A 13,695-nucleotide genomic window follows, 5' to 3' on the forward strand; every position below is an offset into this window, starting at 1 on the left:
ATTAATGACATGAAAGGTTATTTACTGATAACTAAAATAAGTAATGGTTTTAATTTCAATTACATTCATAAGTGCTCAGGTATTCTCTTCACTTCCTCAACTTTCATCTTGGATGAAAATTTCCTCCTACACTGCCTCACCCAAGAAATCATTATTGAAAAACATCTGCTTAGTTTCTCTTTTCAAAAAGTCACACCTCGCCAGACTGATGTTGACTGCTCTTTGTATTAGCCTTTTATACAGCAAGTTTGGGAGAGAAAAAAATGCCATTATATATGAAGGGACCAGACTAGGAGATCTTAATGGTTCATCTTCTGCTCTAAAACTTCATTCTTCTGTGCTTTAATAAAGTTTATGTAATTTATTCTTTTGTTGTGTATTTTGCTTCCTGAGTGTGGAGGCTATCTCACTCAGGTTCCCTGAAACCACACGGTAAGTTTTCTTTAGGGAGTCACAACTTAAGACAAATATGCCAGTGATAATGAACGTGACCCACTTGAGGACACTATTTCATTTTCTCTCCACCTGCTCCTCTGCAGAGGAAATAGGAAAAGAAAAATAAGAAAAAGCAGAGGAGTAGTTTCTATGTTTCTCTGAAATAAAAATATTACAGAAGATTTGCACCAAAAGCTATATTAAGTCTTCCTTGAGAATGTCTTTGAACCATAAACTTGTATAGTATCTATTTGAGGATTTTATCATTTGGGTACTACAAATTTTAGGATTTTATCATCAGCTGTGGCAGTGAGAGCATGGCCTATTGAGAATAATACTGACAACAAATGCATGTGAAAATTCATTATTATAGTTAATCTAATTCTGTAAATCTTTAGATTACTTGGAAAAAGTGCTATCTTCTTTCATGCATATCTATATTCGTTTTCTCTGTGTAATACGAATAACTAATATGTGTAGCTAATTGCCGCCATGGGGATATACTCTTTTTTCCTTTTGATTAAGGGTTTATTTTTGCCATTTGATATTTTATTGACAAGAAACTCCTTAGAATATGAACATGCGCACACAAAGGCTGACTGAGAAAAAACATCTATAAGCCTGAAATTCAAAGGCTTTTAATTAAGAACTTCGCTCTTCACTATGAAATAGTATCATGTTGTACCTTTAAAGAACCATCACAATTTCAGTGTGAATATGCCTCTACTAATCACTTTCATCCCTGGAGCAAAAAAAAAGCAAACTTTTCATAAACTTAAAATTGCACATAATAAAGATGAAATTGCTAAATGAGATAAAGAAATAAAGGGATATTCAATAAATGTACGTGCAACCTGTTATAAAGATATCACATGATTTAGAAGTTTTTATCTGCAAAGGACAATGAGTAGCTAATGATGTGTTAAGCAGATCTGTTCTTTTGAAAACCTAACCCTGAGTTTTCCAAATGAAGAGAAAAAAAAAAAAAAACCAAAAACCTTCAAAAATGAAGAAATGCTTAGCCGACCCTGGGAATAACTCATTATTTCTATCTTCTTAGATAGTTCTTAGAATTCATCCAATAAGCATAAACATCTGAATAAATTAAAACATTACAGAGAAAAGAGAACCAGCTAAAGACAGCGATGAGTGCATATTCACTCTGAAAGCAAGACAGGGACCCCTGGATTTAGTCCATCATACTGAACTTGAAAAAGGAGTATCGAAGAGAACTAACAATTCAACTTGGGGAGGGGGTCAAAAAAGGAGCACTAATTTAGCACCTCGCTGCTAAACGTGCCTCCTTATTTATTCTTGTAGCTGAAGGAAACAAACAACAGAAAATCCCATTTAATATAAAGTTTGAAAATCAGAAGTGTATTGTTTTGAATGCCAGCTTCAGCGTTTCTCAAAGGCCCAAGACCCACCTCCATCAGGAGCAGCTAGGGGTGAGGAAATAAAAACGCAGATTGCTGGGTCACATCCGAGATGCAGGGATTCTAACCCTCTGTGAAATGTGCCCAGGAATTAAGAGAATTTTACAGACCCTTTCCTCCTCCATGTGAGTCTCACACACGTTATAATTTGAGAACCGCTGTGATGGTCACGATTTTCGTGTGTGTGCGTGAAACTGAGCCTCAGTTATCAAGAGTACCACTGCACCTTGCTTGTACTTACACCGACGTGACGTACAACAACTTTTCAAGTTTGCATTTTATTTTTCCCTTTTGGCTGTAGAACTGTACATAGACGGCTGTGTCCCTCATATTCAGCAACTGCTTCTACCTTGGCACATATTGCTAAATATATTAAATACTCACTTTAGATGTAAGCTAGGGTACACAGCAATGTGCGTTACCTCCCAAACTCACTTACCTTCAAATCCTCAGGCTTCTTCAGAAAGTTCTGAGCCTCTATGATGGAAGTTTTCAAGACGAATATATGCAGTGGCTTCTCTAATATCCACGTATCTCAAGTCTGGCCAAGGAGACTCCTGAAGCGGACATCAGAAACACCATCGAGAAGGGAAGACACCGCTGCTGGAGCCTCTGGGTACCTGATTATCTCTGAACAGAACAGAAAAACAAGTAGTCGGTCACCTGAAATTCACAGAGAATCTGCTACGGAGAAGGTTATTTTCAGTAAACTGGCAGTGTTACTAAATTTAAACTTGGCCTGGGTTTGCTGCTCTCTGATTTAGCACAGTTGTCATTTAAAATTTCATGTCATTGTGAAGGCAGGATTGCATGATGCTGCTGCCTGCAGAGGATTCTGGTTGAATTCATATGGCTTTAATTGACTATTTCTTCTAAACATTGCATCAAGTGGTATTACTAATTTTATTTTTGATATGCAGATGCCAGATTTTGGTGCTGAATTTCTTTCTAAGTCAAGGTTGATTAGCTCTCTTGGAAATACATCCCTCCACGAGCCTCTATCACACCCCATAAAAGACAAAATGTGATACTTTTACAAAATCCCAGTGGAATCATCTGGAACGTTTGCTATATTTTCTTTCACTTGGGTAATGCTTGCCAGGATAATTAGACATAAACAAAAATAATATCCTTTCTCATCAATATGTGTTGCCTCCTCGGGGAAACCAAAATCCTAGCACTTTGCTGAATGAGTTAAGCAGACATTGCTAGTGGCTAATGGAAAAAAGAGACTGAAACATCTATTTTTAAAACTGGTAATTGACAAATGCAAATATTCTCCTCAAGGGTAGAAAAAGCAACATATACAGATTAATACAACATCAAATACAAAGTGACAAGAGCGTAATATAGACGTCAGCACAGAGTGACTGGAAAACAATAGTTTTTCATGGAAGACTTTAAGGACTGAGCACCCAAAACCCACTCCCAACTCTCTCCCTCTTGCTAAGCCTCACAAATGCAGAACAGAAAATCAAACCAAATAAACCAAATTTACTTTCCCAGTCCCCCTGCTGCTAAGAATGCTTGCATGATTCCATTCTGGCCCATGCCGGGCAAAAAATGAAGGCAAACATGTGCTTCATTGAGGAGACGATTCCTGTCCCCCTTCTCTATTCCACACAACTGCTTGCCCTGCACCAGGATGTGGTATTTGCAAGGAGAGAGTCATCTTGTCACCGTAATGTAAAGCACAATGATGTTCTGGAGAAACACAAAGATACAGGTCGTCTGTTAAAGAGCAGCTGACTCAACACTACTTGGCTGCTGCTGCTGCTGGAATTCTGCTTGTCTGAACTACCGGGTTTTCTGCTGCTTGCTAACAGAGTCATTGCAGGTTGACAGAGCATTGAAAACAACATTTGTTAAAAAGTAAGTGCCATTGCTATGACCGTAGTGCTAGCTGCCTTTCTACGTTATTAGCTGCAAGTTCTCACTCTGTGGAGTCCGGCCGGGACAGCCGTCATGATGACAGAGGTGGGGACTTGCCTCCCTTTTCACTTGAGGAAAGCTGTACACGTGGGGAATATTGGATCACAGGGTAACGGTAATTCATTAGAATAAGATGAAATGGAAACTCTCCTCTAGAGCCAGGTTTGGAAGAAGAGGGCCCAGTATCATGGTTAAAAAAAAAGAATCCCGTCTTGGCTTCAGGGCCAAAGCTATCACATCAGCTGAACTCTCGGTGGAAGAGTCTGAAATTCGATTTGTAAAATTCATTCTCACTATCTTGTGATGTCCTGTGGATTCTTTGTTTGAAATACTGTTCCATCAATCACTTCATTACTATCTTCTCTTCATCAGCATTTCTTCTTCTTTTTTTTTTTTAAGATTGTATTTATTTATTCATGAGAGACACAGGGAGGGGCAGAGACACAGGCAGAGGGAGAAGCAGGCTCCATGCAGGGAGCTCGACGTGGGACTCGATCCCGGGACCCTGGGGTCACGCCCTGAGCCCAAGGCAGACGCTCAACCCCTGAGCCACCCAGGTGCCCTTCATCAACATTTCTTAATCATAGTCTGAGCTTTCACTATCTCTTTCCTAAACTATTGCTATAGGCCCTTTAACAGATTCTTTTTCTTTTTCTTTTTTTTTTTTTTTCTTTTTCTTTTTTTCTTTTTCTTTTTCTTTTTTTCTTAAACATTCCGCTATGTCCTACGAGTGCTTTAAGATTTAGCTTCTTAAAACATTCCTTAGATCCCTTTTCTGTTCAAAATACAAGAGCTCCTTTTTGGTCAACGGGATTAAGCCCAAGGTCCTTAACATTTAGAACTACTGGCAAGCACCCTGGGATCATGGGAGAACTTGCTGAACTTAAGTCAACACCAAGGAAAGAGGTGAGAAATAGAAAAAGAGGAGCTGGGCCTGATAGGTTGTTGTGTCATCTCTGGGCAGAGTTTTGCTTGTAGGTGGACTACCCTGAACGTATCAGTTGTGTGTGCATTTATAAACTTATTATTATTTATTTATTTATTTATTTATTTATTTATTTATTTATGATAGTCACAGAGAGAGAGAAAGAGGCAGAGACACAGGCAGAGGGAGAAGCAGGCTCCATGCACCGGGAGCCCGATGTGGGATTCGATCCCGGGTCTCCAGGATCGCGCCCTGGGCCAAAGGCAGGCACCAAACTGCTGTGCCACCCAGGGATCCATTATTATTATTATTATTATTATTATTATTATTATTATTCCAATCTGGTTGGTATCCTCTGTTACCTGCAACCAAAAAGACCTTTCCAATGCATTTACGTGTTTGTGTGTCTGCCGTTTCATTCATTTCTACTTCTCTCTTCTTTAAAAAGATCAAGCCCTCTTCCTCCATGATACATTCCCAGATTCTTCTAATTCATAGTGAGAGAATCCTAATTTAAAATTTAAACCACTTTACTAAAAAAACAAAAAACAAAAAAACTTTACTTTTCATTGTATATACTAATAATATACATTATTGTAGAACAATTATATAATAATGTAATAATAAGCTATCATTTCATCATGACTTCCAAATTTTTAGTTTAACAATTTCTTATCTCCAGGCTTTTATTTCTAACTGAATATATCCCGTCTCCACTTGGATGTCTTAAAGGCTCTACAACCTGAATCTGTCCATAACCAAACTCATAAAAACCTTCCTCTTAAGTACAGTTTTCCTCTAGCTTCCTTTTTTTTTTTTTTTTTTAAACAGCACCATCAACATTAGTTGGAGAAGACAAAAAAACAAGATCGTCGGCATTTTAAAAAGGAATCAGACTAGATTTGATCTTTTCTCCTTCGGCCCCAGTATCTGATCATCAAGCCCTTTTGATCTTATTTCCTAAATAATTGTAAAGCCTCTCTACTTTGTCTACCTTCTTTCTATATCCTCTCTGTAATCCCTCTCCTGCTCCAGTACCATCACCACCACCTTGTCTGTTGCCCGGAATGCTGCTTATTAGATGTTTTTCTGTCTCCTATCCCACATTTTGTTTCCCTCCAATATTTTCTCTTCGTGGCATTTTGAATGACCCTTTAAAAACACACAGTGGATCACATCAATCCCTTCTTTAAAAACCTTCAATGGCTTCCCACTGTTTTTAGGGAAAAGAACAAGGCCTCATATCACGCAACCCTGCCTGACGCTCCAACCTCATCTCCCCAGGGGGCAGTGACCATTTCTGTTTTTAAATAGACTCATGTTGGGGATCCCCGGGTGGCTCAGTGGTTTAGCATCTGCCTTCGGCCCAGGGCGTGATCCTGGAGTCCCAGGATCCCAGGATCCCAGGATCCCAGGATCCCAGGATCGAGTCCCACATCGGGCTCCCCGCAGGTATCCTGCTTCTCCCTCTGCTTGTGTCTCTGCCTCTCTCTCTCTCTCTGGGTCTCTCATGAATAAATAAATAAAATCTTAAAAAAAAAATAGCCTCATGTTTTAAAAACCCAACATTCAGCAGAGTGTTTAGCACCTAGTAGGCACCCAATAAATATTTGTTGAATGAACAGCTGCCTCACAATATCTCTTGAACCGTGAGCCACGCTATGTTATTTTTTCTTATATATTTTATTTTCTGTGTTACTTATAAGTACATTGACAATAAAGAAGTGTCATATTTCTCTGTAACCTATAGCAGAATGCTATGTGAGTAAGAGGGGTTCAGCAGGTATTCAATTATTTTGCTGTTGATATTTCTACTCTGATTTCCTTTTTAAAAGGTTGAAGTTCATTCTCTCACACAATGGATAGTTATCAACTGTCTAGAAGGTTAAAAATGAATAAGGGGAAATTTATTAAGTGCAAACAATGGAAGTAAAAAAAAATAGAAAACTTGTTTCTGGTCACAATTCTAAGGCATTTTCACAGATTAATTAAAAAGGAGCTGATCTTCTGCATCTCATGGAAAAGCGTCACGTCAGCCCTGAGTTATGTGGACAAACACTCAAACATCATGTTTGTAATTTTCACTGTCATTTTTTCCGGATATTTTATATTTTTCTTTAGAAATCTTTACCTTTGAAAAACGTAAGCAAAACTCCAATATTTTAAAATAACTAACAGCTGAAGTCTTTTTGGGTAGAGACTGATTTTGGAAAATAGTTACCCCAAGTATACATTAATTGTTAGTTATTGGATATTTACCCGAAAGGACAAAAATTATTTCTGAGATTCAAAGGTAGGTATGAAATTTTAGCCTACGCCATAAACTGATATTATCTAAAATAAGAGAAATATGTCTGAGGGGAGCCTGCAGCGAGAACACACATGAGCAACCCGAAAGCAACAAACAGGAGGACACAGGGGTCCATGCTCGTCAAAGGCTTCGGACTATTAGCTGTGGCCAGATAATGTTGTCCAGGTTGGGGAATGATAAACAGAATTAGGATTGAGATCTAGAAGGAGGAAAGGCCAAGAAATGCAGAAGTAGACAATGCAAATGCTCTGCCTGAAAAAACTCTCGAGTAGGCTTAACCTTCTGTTTCTGAAAAATTAGTTGAAGTTTGCCCAAGGGATATTTATACACGAGATAATTGCCTTTGGGTTTCTATAGGCCTGTTGTTCAGTTATAAATATCTTCTAGTTTTCTCAGGGTATTGAATCTGTTACGGAGTTTGTAAAAATTAAGAAAAAAAAAAACGGCAAGAAATTTTTTAAAAAAGGAAAGTTTGTTCAAGAAACGCATTTTGAGAATGACTACAAATAGTTGTCCTAAAAATAAGGGAGCAGGGTATTGTACAATTTTTCCCTACGGTATTAAAAGATATTTTAGGAAACCAGTGATTCATGATTTAATAGTTAACTGCTCTTCAAGCAAAATAAGAAATTGTACCAGGATATACACATGATTTCTTTCTTTCTTTCTTTTTTTTTTTTCTTTCTTTCATATTCTTTTTTCCCCCTAAGTTCCAAGGGACAGGCTGAGGTGGCACTGTTCATTTTGCTCTTTAATAAATAAAAGATAAGCTTAACTACATGATGGAGGGACAGATTCTTAAGCTCTTCCTCTTCACACAGGCCTCTTTGCTGGATGAGGGAAAATGATTTTCAACTGCAAAGGAGTTCACTTGCGAAACATTTCCATTTTATTTGTTAATTTCTTTATTGACTGACGAGATTAGATTTGTCCTTTTGCATGAAAATGGATACATGTTCTAAGATTAGAGTACGAGCCTTTTGTATTTCTTTAAAAATCAGTTCTTCTGTTCAGAGTACGAGACTGCCAACGGATGTCATTGTCTCTCTATAGTGCTGTCATATAATTTTAAAAAACGCATGGAATAAAGATGTTTATTAGAGTGCTGCTAAAAAAAAAAAAAAAAACAACCAAACCGCGCCTGCCCGTTTATGTGTACTTTGTGTAGGCTTTCCTCTCCATCTTGCATAAAAATCCAAGAAGTTTTATTGGCCTACCTCTAGCTCGAAGATTGGAACACCCTAGAACAGCAATGAAAATTAAACAAGTAAAAGCCTCGAACAAGACGTCCGTGGTTACCCCGAGATGCTCCAACTTCTGTGCTGTTCTCAGGAAGAGGGACTCAAGACTTTGGGGACTCCCTCCCAATCCTCCATCAAGGAGATCTGGAAATAACATCATCATAAGGAGGCAGGAGTGGGATGTGATTAGAGAAGCTAAAATTATATTACACTGGGGAGAGGATGGCTGGATGACCGTAGTTAAAATGTTTTCTTTTTGAGAAGATCCGTCTCCCGTAAAACAACTGGCACACAGCGTCCCAGAATTCCGCGGAACACGGTCGGGGCCCCACTAGCTTTGAGAGTAAAGGAGAGAAAGCAGGAGCCAGAGGTTGCCAGGGCTGACCCGGAGGTCACGTTCCGATCTCCCTGTAGCCGCAGACGTCATTTACTTAGAAGAGTCCTCAGATCGCCTGGGGCCCGAGAGGCACATCCCTCGCGACCGCCCACGTCTAGCGGCCGGGCCCCCGCGACGGCCTCGGGGGAGGACGCCCCTATGCTGGACAGAGTAGCGGAGGGGCCGCAGCGGTGCATCGGCCTCCTGGCTCAGGTAGCTCAGGCCCTTGGAAGTCTGGCCAGAAGGAAGGCATCCCCCCGAGTCTGGCTCCCAGGCTGGTCCTGCAGGACCTCAGCTCCGGAGGAGTGTGGGGACGGCCACAAGCGCATCAGGGCCCCGCGACACGCTGCCATCTGTCCTGCTCTTCCTAACACACTGGTCTTTACTCTGTGGTTCTGCAAGGGCATTTTTTTTCCACGTCCTCTAAAAAAAAGGGATCATTAAAAAAAAAAAAAACAAACCTGCTATTCTTGAGTTCCTCGCACTACAGTGACGGTTGCTACAAATCCTACACGATTCACAAAAGATCCTTAGAGACGCGCATGTTCAGTCCGATACCGGAGACCGACAAGAGGTTGAGACTAGTGTGGACGCACCTGCTCTGCTCATCATGTGTGGGGCACCTTTGTACTTACAAGTGCTTCCTCAGTCCAGTGTTTATTCTTCACTCCCTCCTACTTTAAGCTGTAATTGTTGATTTATCTGCGCTCATTAATAAGAGTTGAGGGCACGGACTATGCCGTCAACATTCTTCGGCCCCCGTAGACTGTCTGGCTTACGGCAGATGCTGGATGCATGATGATGATCGCTGCACATGAGATTTTGCATGAGTGCAAAAGAGAAAAATGTCTCCAGCCTTTATCTACTATCATTTTCATTTATTTCTGGAACTGGCAAGACAGGAGATTTGCATTACCTCTGAGCAGAGGCACGATGCAGTCAGATATGCTTTACCATCTCTCCGCAAGATAAAATAGATGCCACGCAACAATTGGTGCTGCGATTTTATGCTGAATTGAAATATTTTAGACTTTGATGGGCTCAACAGATATATCCATACAGAAAAGATAGATGTCAAAGAACAGGAAAATGTTTGACTATCTCTCTCTTAACACTGCTAACTGTGAGCCATGTTACCAGGGCTGTTTTCTTGGGGTGTTCCTTAGGAAGTGAATTACGTCTACTTTATATGATGAATTTAAAAATGGGTCTACCTGCGCTGAAACGATTTGAGATGTCTTCCGGCCTGTGAAAAATGAAAGTTATAAATGTGTTCTGAAAATTCCTCACAACAATCAAAGACTGGCTTATTTTGGGTGGAAGGCAAGGTCGGTGACATTGAGAAATGTAGGAAATTCATGTGTTGATTTATGCTACTGCACAGCACGGTGGGTTTTTTTTTTTTTTTTTTCTCAAGTGTAGTTGATGAAAAAGAAAAAAAAAACTAAGAAGCATGATTCCTCCCGTTAATGTTCTCAAGGGAAAGTTCAAACAAGTCCAAACTAAACAAGATATTAGTGCTGGATTGTTACGGAAATTGCTCTGAAATGGGGCTAGGTCATGTGGCTTCTAATTCAGGCTCTGATGGCCTGAGATACATAGTTCCTACCCAAAGGGTTCTTTTCTTTTTAAGATTTTATGTATTTATTTATTCCTGAGAGACACAAAGAGAGGCAGAGACACAGGCAGAGGGAGAAGCAGGCTCCATACAGGGAGCCCGATGCGGGACTCGATCCCGGGTCTCCGGGGTCACGCTCTGAGCCCCATGGAGACGCTCAACCGCTGAGCCACCCGGGCGTCCCTACCCAAAGGTTTTTATTTTGTCTATCCACATGGAAAGAAATCTGACCAAACGAGGGGTTGCTCTAGGTTTTCAACTAACACCCTGCATGCAAATCAGATAAAATACTAATTAACAAGGAGGGTAGTTATAGGAAAGAGAAGTAGAGACACAAAACACAAGTGCTGTCAGAAAATAAACTTTCTAATACTGTACCTGCTTATCACAGAATCCACATACATATAGGATTATACATAGACTTTTAGAATCCCAAGCTTTTTATAATTCTTCTACTTTGAGCATATCTTAGCAACTACGAAAGGATAATCATGACAGAGGAAACAAAGTTCACTGCTACAGAAACACTAAGGATCGGTCTCATTACAGGAGACAAATCTATTCCAAGGAAGAGGATGCTTGATGATGGTTTACTGGATGAGTCAAACTCCCCCATGTCCTAAATGGAGACCTTCTGGAAAACGCTAACGGCTCGCCGCTGCTAAAAGATCGAGAACGTCTCCGACCCTAGTCTTAGAACGGGCACCGGGTCTCATCAGGGAGAGGGGCCTACGGGGGAAGTAATAGGGCAGCTGGATCACAGCTCCAGCTCCGCTCGTCTGCGCTTCTCAGGCCACAGGCACGAAGCTGGAGTTAGGGTCTGAAACCAGGAGAGGAGAACCACGGCTGGTTTGCCCCCTACACCCGGCCCTGGCCTCTACTTCGGCAGCTGGTGGGACTCCTCCGTGTCTTTGAGAAATGACAGCGGGGACAGACTACTGACGGTCGTACCTGAGAGGCTGTCCTATTCTTAGAGCCTCCTTTCTGGGTGTAGGGGTTTAATATGCAGAAAAAAAAAAAGTAAAACCATAGTCACTAAAACTGACTTAGGTAGACAGCAGGCACTTGTCCACCCAATAGTTCGGGGGCGCCTTTGCCAAAGCCCCGAGGATATAAAGATTCTCAGATGATCTGCAAGTGCACAACCTTGTTCATTGGCTTCTTTGAATGGTTTCCAGTCAATTCTCAAGCTTTTACACACAGACAGGCATCTTCCTTACTCCCCATGCCACCAGCAACTCTTTCCTTTTAATAAATTTATTTTTTATGGGTGTTCAATTTGCCAACATATAGAATATCACCCAGTGCTCATCCCGTCAAGTGCCCCCCTCAGTGCCCGTCACCCAGTCACCCCCACCCCCCGCCCACCTCCCGTTCCACCCCCCCCTAGTTCGTTTCCCAGAGTTAGGAGTCTCTCATGTGCTGTCTCCCTCTCTGATATTTCCCACTCATTTTTTTTTTTTAACTCTTTACTAAAGTGACGTTGGGAGCTGCCCAGTGGAACTTCCTCCATTCCCTGTGCTTGAATTAGTGGCTTCCTAGTCTTTCACTCTAATCAAAGCCCTGCACGCTTCCCGACCTGGGGGAGGACAAGCTTTCCACCTCATGGTGTACAACTCCTTACGGCTGCCTTTTTTTTTTTTTTCATTCATTAACCCCCAGATTCATAAATCACTAATTTGTCATCAAAGTTTGCTAAGCTTGGCTCTTTTCAATTTATTTTTAATTCCCATCTGAGAATGTCTCAATGAGAGGAAAGGACCCAAAATATTTCAATGTTAAAAGCAAAGAATGTCAGGTGTGGGGGTGATTGGGAAGAGGATATATCTGGTAGACGTTCACTGGTGGTGGAAAATAGTTCTTGGAATTATTGAAATCATCCTTTGTCACTAAACATAAGACAATGTTGTTGTTCTGATTTAAATGCTTCCTGAAAAATGGGAGTAGACTCACAAATATATTTTTGTAATTTAAAGTGTAAAAAAAAAAAAAAAAAAGCCCACCATGTAATCTGGACTCCCTTCTCTATGTAATTATAGTCATTTTCTAAAGTGTCTGGTATGAAAACACAGACCATACTGTAGTTTTCAGTAATATCTTATGAAAAGAGCATCTCAGAGCTTAAAATCCAGTGCGCTGTTCTCCATGCGGCGTCACTCCAAACTACCTACGACGTTGGCTCTTTGGATGCAAGTAGGGGTCATGTCACGACGGAAGCCAAAGGTGGCCTGGACCGCCCTAGAGCATCGCTCCAGCACCGTCCCCGGACCTGCCGTGTTGCCAGAGTAACAGAGGAGAGTGAGGGCATCTGCCCGACTGGTTTTGATATCAGTGGATTAGACAATCAAAGCCATGCATCACCACCGAAGAGACATGTACTAAGCAGAGGTGGATTAAAAAACAGAAAAGACATCACGAGGTGCCTCACGGCCTTTAAGAGAGACCTCTCTCAGTTCTTTAAGCTATGCCTAAATATTTAAAGCAACACCAGATTGTTTTAGACGACAAGGAAAATATCTGATCTCCCTATTCTTGCCAGGCCCTGTATCTCTAACCTCCAAAGACAATAACTGCTTTCTAAAAATCACCCATTTTGAGAAATCTTGCTTGGACAGTTTAGTGTGGAAAAGTCAAAATGTTCTTTTAGGCAGTTATATGCTTAATCGGGTCAAGAACAGATAAACATTGTTAATGTTTCCCTTTTTTTTTCCTTCTCATTTTCTCCATGCTTTGCCTCTGTTATTTCTTGTACTACCTCTGAAGCAATATTTTCCTTCTTATCTACTTTTATTATACATTCTCTCTACAATCATCCAGGGTTTCTTTTTTTTTTATTAATTTTTTTAAAGCAGATATCCACCAAGAAAGATAACTTTTCCATTCAACTTTTCTATCATGAAGGATTCTCAGGTCTTATCAGGTAAAGTCATAATGTGGAAATTTATCCACCTAGTAATAAGATCTCAGGTAATATCCCTTCACTATATTGATTTTGCAAAATGCCACAATTTTTTTTTTCTTTTTTTTTGGCCAGACTTCAAAGTGCAGTGATGGCTCTGCATAGGCGATTTTGAGAAGGCGTGTTAAGATGTCTCCGACTAAACGAGGCTAGGGAGATCATATGGGCATGTGAAATAGAGAACTGCTGCAATAAGGAAAGAATTGCCACATCGTGGCATGACCACATCCAAGGGGTATACACATAGTCATTTTCCCAAAAAAGTCAGTTAAAAATGTGTACTTCTCAGTAAGACATAAAATGACTAAATAATCTAGATTAATTCTCCTTTCTAGATTGTAACATCCATCAGCACCAAGGTCAACATATAGTCTGTAGCTTTATTATCACTTACAGCTTTAGTACTTGAAATGTGACTAGTCCAAAGTGGGATGTGCTTCAAGTAAAAAGTACCCACTGGAT

The 13,695-nt window shown here is 40.5% G+C and overlaps 1 protein-coding gene across 7 annotated transcripts in view; it reads right to left on the minus strand.

Annotated features, from left to right (window-relative positions):
• HS3ST5 (heparan sulfate-glucosamine 3-sulfotransferase 5) overlaps nucleotides 1-13,695 on the minus strand; it is a 254,480-nt gene that overhangs the window by 151,846 nt on the left and 88,939 nt on the right. For all 7 annotated transcript variants that reach the window (XM_025444531.3, XM_025444535.3, XM_025444529.3 and 4 more), the window contains one exon: nucleotides 2,311-2,501. The gene's annotated coding sequence lies outside the window, so the exon portion shown is untranslated. The remainder of the gene's footprint in view (nucleotides 1-2,310; nucleotides 2,502-13,695) is intronic.

Source organism: Canis lupus, chromosome 12 (genome assembly GCF_003254725.2).
Source record: "Canis lupus dingo isolate Sandy chromosome 12, ASM325472v2, whole genome shotgun sequence".
Taxonomy (NCBI): domain Eukaryota; kingdom Metazoa; phylum Chordata; class Mammalia; order Carnivora; family Canidae; genus Canis; species Canis lupus.